The sequence below is a fragment of the Stegodyphus dumicola genome, chromosome X1 (genome assembly GCF_044657685.1).
Source record: "Stegodyphus dumicola isolate Sdum_Otavi_A_Nest chromosome X1, ASM4465768v1".
NCBI classification, from domain to species: domain Eukaryota; kingdom Metazoa; phylum Arthropoda; class Arachnida; order Araneae; family Eresidae; genus Stegodyphus; species Stegodyphus dumicola.
The window spans coordinates 17,253,871-17,269,261 of NC_140780.1; the positions used below are offsets into that span (position 1 = coordinate 17,253,871).

Here is a 15,391-nt window from a genome sequence, read left to right on the forward strand (position 1 = left end):
AGATTGCCAATCATGCAAATTCATATAACTAAATTAATGCTACTATGCACCTTAAATCTGCAGCATCATCACCATACCAAGTCTAAAAGTAAGCATGATGGCATAGATTCTCCATTTTACAAAGGTGGCCTTATATTTTTTACTTACATATTTAATTTGCATTAATGCATCTGAAGAGTGTATGTATATAAGTAATATATTATGGGCAAAAATTCACAGTAATCATCGAAGATAATCACCAACAGATATGCACTTAAAAATTCTATGAAACAAAGAAAATTACACACATTTTTAATAGAAAAAATATATTTTGTCACAAAAGCATCACAAATTCAGTTCTGCATAGCACAAAATCTACGATAAATAACAATCAGAAAAACTATATTTCATAATGTAAACTGAAATACTGGCATTCAACAACCAATTACTTTTAGACTTAATAATAGCCATAAGGCACTTTCCAGTGCACTCTTTAATGCAGGAAAATAAAGAATTATACAAGCAAGGAGCACAATACAAATTTATAGAAATAATAATAAACTATCACATTTGGTTCAGGATGCATAAGTATATTTTCACTTGACTAAATTGAACCATCATCTGTAAAAAGGGGTAATAAAACAAAATTATGAAGTTACAACAAAGATAAACACTTTTTACAATCAATGTGAATGTCTAAATTTTTAAGATAATATGCAATCAACTTTACATCGATGTATATTATCCTTATTTCAATAGTTTCATTAAATTAGTTTTCCAAATTTAACATGCAGATCCTCCTTTTTACCCTAGCAGCACATCATTTACTTGAACTAAAATAAGTGAACTTGCTTCAGCTAAAAAAAATTTTTTTTTATTAACCTTGAAAACTACTTTTGGCAGTGAACGATAAAATTAATGTGTTTAAAACTCCTATGATAAAGTAAATAATGAGAATAATTTACATACCCATCTTATTTAAAATAATAATTGGTAATGTGTTTAAAACTCCTATGATAAAGTAAGCAATGACAATAATTTACATACCCATCTTATTTAAAATAATAATTGATAATATTTAGAACTCTTTTTCTCCTTACAGTATAGGATTTACTTTAACTAATACCTGATTTTTGCATTAAATCTTTCCTGCATTTCTCCTCTAGCAGAATGCAAATAAATATTGATGTTTAAATAGCAAGTAAATGCATTATTTAGAAAGACAGCTTTGGCAACGCACAAATAAATAAATTCTACGAGCTAACAATGTGCATGCCAATCTGTTATGGTGAGTGTTTAATAAATTTGTTAGTATGTAGGGCTAGAAACTGAATATAGTTACTGGCAAGTAAAAAATTAAAATAATTTATTATGCCATACATATTTCAATACAGGAATTCCTCTAACCCTCCAAGTAATGATGACTAAATTTTGTTAAATTTTAGTTGTACTATTATTAAAGATAGTCTTTTATTTACATCTCATTTGCTACCTGTATTAAGAGTTCTAGACTTCAAGTTAAGTGTGAAGGCAAGAAGCCATCCAAAGCACAGGAAAGCGACAAAGGGTGTAGTTTATTAATTAAATAGGTTTAATCTCACAGTTTTTATCAAAACCTATGTCATACTATTTTCTGATAAGGTGAAGGCAAAAAAATCATCTCAACAACAGATTTTCTCAACAAGAGATTCAACGACATATTTTCAAACAATATACTAACAATAAAACAGCTTTATTATAAAATACGCTTTTATCTATGAAAACTGAAACAAAGAAAATTAAAAACGAAAAGTTGGAAACGTGTTTTTAAGATTCATCATTCTTTCCTCACTATTTCAAATAATTTTGACTGCTATACTATTCTCGTTTTCCAATATAAATAAAAGCAACACAAATTACCAAATTTTTGGAAAAGCAACATTTAAGAAATGAAAAATTACACTGACATCTAAGACTGCTATATATAAAGATAATAAAATATTAAATACAATCCCATTTAATGTTGTTTCTATTTTACATTCTAAATGATCTTCTCTCTAGCAGGCTCTTTCAATAAAGTAAAGACGAAATATTTATTGTCTTCTGGAATACATCGAAACCATCTGTTTTTGCTTGTCATGATAATTTGATTGCAAAAAGTGGATTCAGTATTCTAATAAATGGCTTGGCAGTTTTTCTCAAAGAATTAATGTTTCCAGTAAAACCATGTGTGCATGTATGTGATTTTAGGTTTTCTACACCACTACTGCTACAAATAAATACTTTCATAGAAAATAATCTAAAGGTTACTTTATCTAATTTATGAACCTTTTTTCATAGTTTTGTGGAAATACATAAAAATATCTTGGCTTCAAATTGACAGTTCTTAGTTAGCAAAAAGATTAGTCTTTGGCTGGCACATTTCAACTCAAAAGAGCATATAGATGAGAAACACCTTCTAACAAAACTGAAAAACAAAGAACTACTTACTTTTTCTACAAAGGCTAACACTACAGATCATGTTTTTTGTAATGCCTGATTATTAATTTTCAAGGAACACAGACAGATTTTCTAAAAAAAAGTCATATAACCCCCTTTTTACAAAGTATAATTCAATTTAGTGATACAGAATTCAGTTTACAGTCATGTTCTCAACACAACAAAAATTATGTATAGTGATCATGATTATTTTAGACAAATAAACTAAAAAATTCTTGTATACATATAGGAATTCATAATGCAACATAACAGAGTTTGAGTGCTGTTTTTAACTTGTAAGAAAAACTAAGAATTCATCTCCTCTTACACCTCACACTTTTTCTTTGTTCATGAAATAAAATACTAAATTAATTTGTTAGTAAAAAAATTACAAAAACAGAAAATAATTCATCATGAAAAACAGGCTATTTTTATGCTTAGATTTTCTACTAATTAACTGCTAATAATGCAAAATCAATTCTATTAACAAATTGTTCCTTGCAAAACATTCAGATATTCATTTTTTTTTTTTTTTTTTTTTTTTTTTCCTTTTTGAGAAAACACTTTCCAGAAGAAACTTAGGCATTAAGTATCTGCATGGGGGGGGGGTAAAGTTCTCTGATATACGCAGATTCCATTTGTTTTACCAGACAGTAAATAAAATAAATGAAAGTCTATGAATATTTTAGAAAAGAAATTATCAGACAAGTTTTTTATATCTATACTTTTATATTGAAGAAATGCATTGATTAAAGTGCACAAAGACTAGAAATGACTTCTGAATTACTTAGATACATCTTTCCCATTTTAAAAACATACTTATGTGACTTATGATAGTAAGATGAGAAAGAAATTGGTTACTGTCATCAGCAAATAAATCTTCCAGAATTTTGGTCCACTGTTAAATATCCTTTGGTGACCAACCAACTTGATGCTGCTCAGAAATTTTGCCCGCTTTGCATTTAATGTGAAAAAAAATCCACTTTTATACAACAATTTTCGATTTTTTTTTGTAAACCAATCAATTCTTATGTTTTACACTTTATTACAGTATTCAAATATTCTAGTATTTAAAATCAACAGGATTTCAGTCTTTCACTTAAGAGGGAAGGGCACACTATGGGCATCAGCTATTTTTTCTTCCTTGATATTTAATTTCTTTTAACACACTTTCAGCCATGGTTAATATTTCAAAATATGGCAATTATATATTGAATAATACAACTCTTAATTATTGAGTTCCAAGCTTTCACAAATTTGGGTTCTTTTAAGTAAATGGCAACAATTTCTTCCCTCTCTTCTTGTAATTAAGTTTGATTTCCATTTATTTATATATGAGATAAACAAAGCTATTTCTTGGATCATATTTTCAGGCATTTTTGGCTTACTCATCAGAGGACATCTATTTTTATGCAAGATAGAGAATACAGTCTCTGTCCATAAAGTTCCAGGTCTCTTTTATTCTGAAAGGAACCAATTCTTTCACTTTAATACAAACAGCACATCTTACATTTTCAATTTACTGCTGCCTATAATTCCATTAGAAAATTTATCATCATTCCTTCAATTCTAAAAAATATAATTAACTGACGATTTAGAAATTTCATTTCAAGGATTTCAAAAAATCAGCAAACTTGAAAATACTGAACTGTTAACAGCTTGTTTATAAGTCACAAACAAAAATTTCTTGACAGGATTTTAATGTTCAAGACCTAAGAAAAAACAAATATTTTGGTTGCTAGACTTAAAAAAAGAAACCCTTGATTAATTATTAACATTTAGATTTTATCTATAATAATTTTCAAATGACCATAAATATCAATACACAAAAGTTCATGAATAATGCTCAGTTAAATAAGCACAATTCTTTGAAAATGCAGATTTCAGCACTTACTTTCACACACATACAAAAAAATAGATAATTTTTATTGCTTGGTAATTTAAGCCTCAGTACTTCTGGGCACATTTCAGAAAGTCTGCTATCAAATGTTGGCAATATCACACATGCCATTGATTTAAAATATATATAGTATGTTTTTACGTGAAGTCTTAATATTCGCTTTAAGAACAAAAGATAGGTTTACATATCAGGATTAAAAAACTTTTTCACCTCTCATTTACAGACTTAATTTATTGACCCTACACAAATTTTTCCTCAGATAGGATAAGCCATTAAAAAATAATTTCTTTTCAAACTTAATTTCTAATATATATATATACACACACACACACAGAGCCTCCCCCAGTTTTTTTACAGAAGGCAGAATAACAATTTATTTGATTTTCAATCCACGCATAAGTATCCTTAATATAAAACCCAAGTTTGCATTCCACATACATGCTGTTTCTTAAAAATACATTTAAGGAAATCATTTTAAATTTGACTTTTATTTTGCACATAATTATTATTAAAATGAACATTTTATTTGCATTGCAACCCATTTACATTACCTTTCAATTTAAAAACACAGGCAACACATTATTATTTCAAGGTATACACTTCAAATTAATTTATGTAATTTAATTTTGACTTCGAATTACATAAATTTTAACACCTTTACATCCTACATTAAAAAAAATTATTACTTATTATTAACTAATTGCCCTCTATTTCACACGTCATTTAGACTTGTAGATTAATTATATCACTGCACAAGAATCAAGGTTCTTAACCATCAAGACATGAATTTTCTTTTTGCATGCACAAAAAATACATATACAAAGGGTACACAGTTTGCCTAATGTCTGAAATAACTAACATATCTCCATTATGGAAGATTTAAAAGCTAACAACTAAAAAGATGAGAGACAAGAGTCACATTTCCACCCCCTTAGCATTTGAAAGAAACATTTACTGACTTTCAGTACTACTCCTAGAGGATTGCTTTTCTTATTGCAAAGCTAAGGGGCAACAAAAAAATCAAAAGAATTTTTCTCTTTTCTTCTATTCCTCCTCCCTCAGATATGAAACGTAGTGAAGGTTATTATACGGTGAACTTTGCCAGTGGCATCCAAAGTGCTTCACGAGGGTGTAGAACTATACTGGCTGAAATTTTAGCCAGACCCATCTTTCTGAGGCATTATAAACCTGTCCAATATAAGCACTACAAATCTTATCATTATCTATTAAATATTACAGAATTTTGATAAGTACAATTTTCCAAATTCGCCAACTGTATCTAATTTGCGTCCCACTCTAGTAAAGTGAAGCCTCATTCCCACTTCTAAAAGATTGCATCCTGAAAAGAAATACTTTGTTTACATTTCTCCTTTAGAAAAATTAACCATTCTGTTACTAAATTATATTACTGCATTCTTGAAGTTATTAGTGTTCGATTCCTTCTGCCTAGCTAATAACTTTACATTTAAGACAAATTATTGTGTTATACCTTTACTTTAGAATACTTGTTTGAAATATACTGGAATTAAGCATTTCTGAAATCTCAACTGCAATTTCAAAATATTCCAAAATAAACCAGCACTGATTCATAAAAAAATATTATTCAAGTGGATAACTTTGCACTTAGACCCAATATTTTAACATTAATACTTGTAGTTCATTTTGTATTTAACTCCAGGTTTCAGAACATGCAGATTTCCTGCATGTTTAATAAAGATACAAACATATTCCTTTTGCAGTTCTTTAGGAAGGTCTTTCTATTAAAGCTGACAGATATAGCAAATGCATTTCTGTACTAAATCACACACCTTGAATGTGATAAGGGAACAATTTAAAAGAGGATTTTCTTAGTTTTTCACATGAAATTTCTTATCATAATGTCAAATTCTACACAGTTACTCCATTCCAACTGAATAACTACTCCTGTGTTACTTTTAATATTCATCTGGATACTAAACTTCCATAGACATAAATTTTTTGGGGTACACATAAAAATTCAAACTGTTATTCATATGCAACTCCTTTCTGGAAAACAAAATTGGGCTCAATCACACAGTGACACTTTATGAGTAACTTGGTCACAGTGAGTTACAATGATATGCATAACAAATAAGGAAATAAAAATTAGAAAACAACTGTTGACTGAAAATTACATCTGACCATACAGGATTTAAAAGATCTTTTCAAGTAGAAAAATAAGGTTACAACAATGACATCAAAATTTACTGGAAGCTACACACAAATTAAAATTTCATAATTTATATATATATATATATATATATATATATATATATATAAAAGGTTTTACTGACATACATGTGTGTTGTATTTCCTAGCTTACGATAGATGTGAAAAGTAAACACTAAATACTTTTACAAAATAACACACTTAAATATCTTGCAAAGACACCATGAATTTTTTAAACTGTGCCTTTAATATATACAATACAAAGTCTGAAATCCGGAAAAAAAAAAAAATTTCTTCTTACAAAGTCTAGGAATGGAGATTATAACACTATATATATATATATATATATATATATATATATATATATATATATAAAAGTAGGCGTTTGCCATAAAAGGGATTTTTATCCTGAGATTTCAGCAAATGTCTGCTCACTAAAGTAATCACTCCATCGCCTAATGACAATACTGATTGACATATTGATGGCTGCCAAGATCACAATTTTGGTTAACATTTTTCTACCTGGACTAAACAATAATTGAAGATTCCAAAATACATTTTTTTTTGGATAGGAATATTTCTCATACTTTTTTTTTTTTTGGGGTTGGCATATCAGAGGAGATGAGAGAAAAAGATTCAAAGGAAATGAAGTTAACATAACAAATTGCACTTTTCCATAACTTTTTAATTCGATCCAGCTTTTGCAAGCTATTATTATTACAGCTACATTATCAAAATTAAAGTTTGAATTCCTGATTATGTAGAAGGTAGTGTCAAATCCTGGAGCTACAGCAGAATCTGCAGAGTGAAAAGCATGTTTCGATTTGAACTAAGCAAAAGACGGAACTGACGCAAAAGAAAAAAATGCAAAAAGCATATTTGTTTTAAAATTATGCAAGAAGTGAAGCATTCAAAAGTTAATGGTATGTAACATTAAAAAAAAAAAAAAAAAAAGAACTTTCGATTTTTTAAAAAAAATTCTGTCATCTTACTCACAATAAATAACAGAAAAAACCATTCTTTATGCTGACAGAATGAAAACTGAATGGATGAGAGAGCATCACAGTAAGGACATGCCGTTACCAGGATGAATGTTAATGGCTCAAGTCGAAATATTTCACGAGGTTACTGACTTGGAAACTGAGTGCACATATATGACAGATTGGGTATCAAAATTATTAAAAATTGTAGGGGGGGGATTTCAGCTGATACCGAAGCAACTAAGCAATTTGCAGATGAATTCATCGAACTCATTAATAGTCTTTTCTGGATATGTGTTCCAAAATATTTTGCTGTTATCTGCAGAAAAAGACTCAACTTGTGATAAAAATTCATGGCATGTGCAAATGCTGCAAGAATGCACAAATGTAAACTTTTCAAACCAGAAAAAATACAGAACCTTGGGTATTTAAAGGCGTAAAGTCCCTGTCATCTATCATAGAATTAAAAAAAGCGTGGAACATACAACCATTGACGTAGGGTTGATTTGAAATTCTTTTCATGTCAACACAACCATTAATGAAAGCTACTGCAGGAATGCACAAATGTAAACTTTTCATAATCAGAAAACATACAGAACCTTGGGTATTTAAAGGAGTAAAGTCCCTGTCATCTTTCATAGAATTAAAAAAGCAAGGAGGACACAACCATTAATTAATGATTGATTTGAAATTCCTTTTATATCAAAGTCTTGGCATATCAGCAGCTTTAGTGTGCTCATATTTCACTCAAAGTTTTATTACAAGACAATTGTCTTTATCTTATTTTCTTTTCCACACTCCACATCCATCTTTCGGCCTATGAATATCAATAATACTGCATATGCTGAAATGAACATGTAAAGTAACCACTGTAAAATATATGCTACATTTGACAAATGGTAGGTCCATTCAAAAATATTTCTCCTGCGTGAAGCATCACAAGGTCATAAGAGGACAGACATTTCCAAAACTGTTTGGCATTATTTATGGCCAGCTAATTTTCAACTACTTGTGAAGAAGACAGCAGAAAATTTCAAGATTTTCAGATATTACAAGCAAAAGGTAAATTCTTTTATTACTGGAATGTGAAAAAACGTGGAAAGTGTTGATAAATTATGATGATACAACGGAAATTCTCCATTGCCCTGACAACGCCCCAACTATTAGTCAGTCAATGAAGGAAATCCATAGCACAGTTTCAAATCCAGAAAATATCGCTAAGCAGCTGTTCAAAATGAAAAGATTTCCAGTTTAATGGGAATTCTCAGTTTTGCAATAAAAGGGCTTGAGCAATGGAACTTTGTAACTGAACAAGAAATCATGTCTAACTATATAACTGGAGAAACTGTGTGTGTGTGATTATGGCAAAGCCTTGAGGGCTATCTGCCTAAGGGAAGGAATGACTTCGTGGAGGACTTTCTAAGGGAAACTGGCTCATTTACATGTTACACACAGGGAAAATTCTAGCCCATTTGCAGGATTTGAACATCGGACCAAACTACCAGTGCTCAGCGACTTTACCGCTTGGCCGCTGGTGGGCTAACTGGAGAAAGTATTAGCACACACCCCAAAAAAGAAATTGAAAGAAATACCCAGCCCCTTTTTTTGTGTGAGTAAATTTTGATTCCTTTAAAGTCAAAAATGTTTTATTATAATATAAAGAAAAAGGTTGCATTGAAAGAAATATTTAATACATAAATACTGAGCTTTTGTACACATAAATTTTGATTCCTTTAGAGTCATATATGCTTTATTATAATATGAACAACTATTTCATACTTTTAATTTTATAAATATCTGCATGTCATCTGAATATAGAAATCGATAATCTAAAATCCAGAAATTTTCTAAATTTGGAATCACTGACGTTCTGATAATTCCAGATCTTGAACTTTGTACTACGAGGGCCATCCAGGAAGTAGATTACGTTTCCGTCTGTGTCCGCTAGGGGCGGGGCTAGCGCGGCCATCTTGGGGTCAGAGCGTTGCGCAGCTCAGTCTGCATCTAGCCGTGCTAGTGAGAGGTTCGTGCTGTGCTCCGTTCAGATACTGTGACGGTTTGAAATGTCTGCGTTAATTGAAAATCCCGCGAGGTGCGCTCAGTAATAAGGTTTCTGACTGCAAAAAACTGTAAACCGATAGAAATCTATCGGCAGCTTCGTGAAGTGTATGGGGACAACATTATCACTGAAGGTGGAGTGAGTCAGTGGGTCATAAGATTTCAAAATGGCCGAACCAATGTTCACGACGAAGATCAAAGTGGGAGACCCAGCATAGTAACCGCCGAACTTCTCGAAAAAGTCGATGCTAAAGTCCGTGAAAATCGAAATTTCACAATAACGGAACTTTGAGTTTTCCACAAATTTCGCGAAGTTTGTTGCACGAAATCATCAGCGAAAAGCTTGGTTACCACAAGTTTTGTGCAAGATGGAAGTCAAGAAGAGGTAACGAAGTGGTTGAAGGCGCAGGCGGCCGAATTTTTCGACGAAGGAATTTCCAAGCTCGTACATCGCTACGATAAATGCCTTAATTTGTATGGTGACTATGTAGAAAAGTAGTATTTGAGTGTGGCTTTCATCTGTATATAATAAAATTTGTTTCCTATACTTTGTTTATTTTTTTATTCCAAAACGTAATCTACTTTCTGGATAGCCCTCGTATATATAAACATATAAACAATTAAGCATAAAATCATCCATATAATCTACATTAATTAACATTAGAATTATCAGGCATTGCAAGTTGTCACTCCAGTTAGAAGTCTTACAAAAGAATAAAAACATTTCTTAATGAATATAATATACACTGCATATGCAAAATATATAGTGTTAACATGAAACTGTGTTTTCAGCAATTCTCATATGCTTGGCTTTCTCACTTTTATGTAGATCAGCAGTTAAAAAAGCAACATTTGAATACAACTGATTAATTAAAACTTAAAAATGGGAACGCTTTTACTAAGATTTAAATCGTATGACAAAATAGCTTGCATAAACAACAGTCAGGCCCTTTGAATCCTTAATTATACTTTCATGTAAACATTTTTTTTAAATATATAATATTTTATTCACAGAAATGACTAAGATTCCTCAATATTAAATATCCTATTTCACTGCAAATAATAAAGGTATGTAAAAAACATATAATCAACATCATAAAAAATGTCATTACGCAAAATATAATTTCAGTTTAATTAATAATTACTGTGCTAACTCACATATTCCCCTCATTTTTTACTAATTTGAGTGAAGACTGAGAAGGGAAAACTATGTGAATAATTTAATTTCTCAATGGCGTTGTTAAAGTAAGAACAAAACAAATGAATGTATTCATGAATAAACCACCCGTAACTACCACATTTATTAATAAAAAACACTTAAAAAAAAAAAAAAAAAAAAAAAACTACATTCCAATAAGAATAAATAAAAATACATTATCTAGTAACTTTTTTTTTTCATTTTTACTTCCTGTATATTGAATTTTGCTCTCTTTTAATATTCATTCTTAATCCCTAGGTCTCAAACCAATGAATGCTGCTGGAATTGATGTTGTTTACACAGCTTGCAATTTTTCACCTGTTATCATCATCTTTGACATCGCTCAGGCTATGTGTACTGATCTTCAGAAATATCGAGAACATTAGATATCTCCTTTTACTTAAGCTTTTCACTATCATTACTTCATCAATCAGAGCTGATTCCACACACAAATAAATTAGAAAAATGGACAAATTCCACACACAAATCAATTAGAGTGATTAAAACAATCACTATGTAGATGAATCTGTTTTAAAATTTAGAGAAGCTGGCTTTCTGAATGTCTTGAGGAAGGAGAAAATTACAAGAATACTTAAAAAACTTCAGAAACTTGCACTAAGGCCAGGGAAAAATAAGTCACTAAATAAAGTAAAATGAAATTTCTAGATTTTGTAGCACCTCAGGTGAAGCTTAAGTATTAATTGTTTTAAAAGCTAAAGTAGATGATAATAGTTTTATACCACAAGCTTAAAAAAACTGACAGTTGATTGAGGAAATCAATTAAATCTAAGAATTTGTACAATTATAATCCATTCCATCAATGAAGAACAGCTGTTATTAACTTGAAATTTTTCAACTCAAAGTTTCAATCCCTCAAAAGAATACAGAAACAAAACCCAATTTTCCATAATTTTTTTAAGCACTATTCGAGCTTCCTATTTTTTAAAGTTTTTAAAACACCACTAACTTGTAAATTCAACCAAAAAATATAGAACAGTTAACTAAATTCCATAACAACTTACAATTTTGTTTCCTCAGGTTTCTAAAAATAATGAAATCGATGGCCTACACATTGAATTTCATTTCCTCTTATCATCCTTACGAATATACAGATATTACGAGATTCACAGGAAAATACTTTTAACAAATTATGCATACCAATGTAACAAAATTCAGTTAACTATCAAAACACGTATTTGCAAAAGGTTTTATAAAAGTTTAAAATATATAGTGTGTGTATACACTATATACATAATATCATCTACTGTGAAATTTATATATAATATTCTGCAAAATTTTATGGAAAAATTATAATTAAAAATGCATTTATATTGCTATCTTATCTTAAATTTTTAATTCAGTTCTAATCCTTTTTAGGAAATTTTAGACACTCAGACAGGGAAAACAGAAATAATATTAATGTGCTTGATTCAATAAGTGAAAAAATACATCCTTTACATGATAAGAAAGGCAATGATAAATAACTGTTGCAAAGTGAATGGCACTTTTCATTCAAGTGGCTTTTTAGAATATAAAGAACTTCTCAAAGAATGTCTTTACGTTGTTCTAAATCTTCAGAAGTTGTAACACTATCTCAAACTTCACAACAAAATGTTTTGATAGTACTTTCAAACAATTAAAATAGAACTTTCTTAACCCCTTCGTGCCGACTGTCACGTATACATGCCAACAACGAACACACTTATTTACCGGCCGACACACAGGTGTGCCAGAGCATTTTTCCATTTACTACCGACTGACACGTATTTGTGCCAGTAACCTTGAACGTTTTTCAAACTATAATTTCTGCCACAAGATGGCACTGTATGTCCATATGGTTTCAGATACATGTACATTAGACCTTCTACTCGAAATGAGAGAAGCATGACTCACATACACGTGTTTTTGATTATATAAACAAACGGGGAACTAAATGTTTCCGAATGGTGTGATTTATGACGTCTCTTTAAATCGCACTTTATTCGCACGTGGTAGTTGTTTATTGTAAGTAGAAGATTTATATGAGCTAAAGCGTTGAGTATTTCGGTTTACAGTTCAGTTTTTAGAAAATAATTAGATCTTGTTAGACGTGAATTCTTTCTGTTTTTACCGTTGCAATGTCGAAGCGTCGAAAATGTTTAACAGAGCATGAAATAGCAGAAATGATGCAAAATATTTTAGATATTGATTCTGAAAGATTAACTGAAAGACGTTTTCCAAAACTTTGTTCAGAAGAGACTGATAAGAAAATGAGACGACGATGCTTCGTTTGCTCACATTCCCGGAAAAATCCTCCAAAACGGCAAATGAGTTATTACGAGTGCAAGGAATGTAACGTACGACTGTGTGTAGATCCCTGTTTTCAAATTTTTCATACGAAAAGAGAATTTTAAGTAATATATTTAGTTTTCAGATGTATAATGTTAAAATTCATAAAATGGTGAGTAATTAAAATAAAATGTGTAAAATATGCATTTAAACAAGAAATAAGGTAATTAAAGTATATATATAAAATATTTATAAAGCATAAGCCATTTAAATACTCTATAGAGCATTATTAAACAATGCGTTGATACTTTGGAAATTTCATGGATTTAGGCTTAGTAGCAAAAAAGCCCCCGGCCCTGGAGAGACGCTCGCGTAAGACACTGCTGGCCTCCGCGATAAGCGCGCGTTTTCGCTACCTGGCTCGAAGGGGTTAATGGCACACTGGAACAAAAGGAAGGACGGGAAAAAGTTTGGGGCAGAAATACTGCATGAGAATTCTCGAGCTAATGACGCATTCTTTATAAATGACAATTTGATGCATCAGAAAGCTTGATATGTCTCATACGCTGAACACTTACATGCAAATTTAAATCACAGAAATAAAATCAACCACTTTTAAGAAATATATTAATCTTTGCTAATATAAATTATACGTGAAAAAGAAGAAAAACATAATTAATGCAACATGTATATGCAGCAAAATTAATATATTTTTTATTTTGGAAAAAAGAAAATACTACATTTACTTACAAATTCATTAAATTTAATACTAAGAAAAATACTGACAGCATGCGATCACTGCACAACAGAGTGTGCAACATCATACCTCATTTTTTTTAATGCTTCACATATTACTTGCATCTGAATAGACAATGTATGATTAATTCTTTGAACATAAAAGTGAAATTTAAAATGCACAAGAATATATGCTTGAAATTTAACTCAGCACTTCAAACAAAAACTATGCATATAATTCAGTTTATGCTTGTGCCGTTAAATGTCAATGCATTAGTACCAATTCCACAAAAATAGAATCAACAGAAATAACCGTGTTACAAACACACATTTTAAGAAATGAAAATTTTATAATTACAACATGACTGAATAAAACAGAAATCAAAATGAGTAAATAACATTTCTTAATTTTTTATAATTCTTCAATTTGTAAATGATTCTTCTTTTTAGGATTTGATTAAGAAATACATTGATTTTCATTGTTAATTAATAAGAGTAATTTAAAATTCTACCATAAAATACATTAGACAAAAAAATAATATTTAATTTACAAATAACAGCTTCACTTAAATATCTACCCCTCCAAATAAGCAAACATGCAGTATAATGAATTAAGTTTTTGTCCCTAATTTTACATGCAGATAACATATTTGTGATGTCATGTAATCTTCAATAGAATTATCATGTTATGCATTAACATAATTTTCATGTGAAACATACAGAACTAGTTTTAGATTTACATTTAATAATTTCAGGATGAAGGTTGCTTCAAGAAAGAAATTACTAAGAGCTGCAAATGGAAAAAATGCAAAACTAGTTCAATATAAAAATGATTTTTAAATAGTACTGTTACATAAGGTGTCTGCATAAAATGTAAATTGTAAATAAATGGATATAAACTCTGTTTTATACTCTTTTAAAACCATTTACATATATACAGTTAATAGAAATAACTATGAGTCTTTTAACCCCTATACATAACCATTCAAACAACTAATATCGAAAGAAAAAGAATCTAAGTAACTTTAAATCCCAAAATTATAATTGCAATATATATGCATGTATGTATATATATATATATATATAATGATAGAATCACTAATTCTAGAAGAATTACTTAAAGAAAACCTTAAAACTGGCATTCTGAAATTAGGCACACACAAAGTATTATTTGAAAACGACCATAGTTGGAACCAATAAGAAGTAGTATCACATTTTGAAATTACAAAAATTATGTAAAAGTCTCATATTCCAACCATGGATCAGATTCAATAATTCAAATCTGAATTTTTTTCCTTTTCTTTTTTCTTTTTCAGTTCAAAAGATGATACTGTACAACTATAAACCTATAATGGAATGATAAAGTGCAAAATGTTTTAAGAAAGCTCCTAAATATGGTTTCCTTTTTAACTAACAGTAATTCAGCCCACACATATTTCCTTCTTCCCTCTGCACTTCATATGTGGATGAATAAAGGCTCAATGTAGTACAAAATTTGTGAAGTTCTTGATGTCTTCTGTTTGTGCCACAGTTAGAGCCTAGGTAGCAACCTTTTCCCATTGATGTTACCAAACAGAAACATTTCAATAAAAATCTGAGGAAAGAAAGACTTACATAAGAATTATTTTG

At 29.9% G+C, this 15,391-nt stretch overlaps 1 protein-coding gene across 6 annotated transcripts in view; it reads right to left on the minus strand.

Moving 5' to 3' along the window:
* Positions 1 to 288: 288 nt before the first annotated feature.
* Positions 289 to 15,391, minus strand: part of AP-1gamma (adaptor protein complex 1, gamma subunit) — a 190,118-nt gene continuing 175,015 nt past the window's right edge. For all 6 annotated transcript variants that reach the window (XM_035352909.2, XM_085808333.1, XM_085808332.1 and 3 more), the window contains exon 23: positions 289 to 15,356. The gene's annotated coding sequence lies outside the window, so the exon portion shown is untranslated. The remainder of the gene's footprint in view (positions 15,357 to 15,391) is intronic.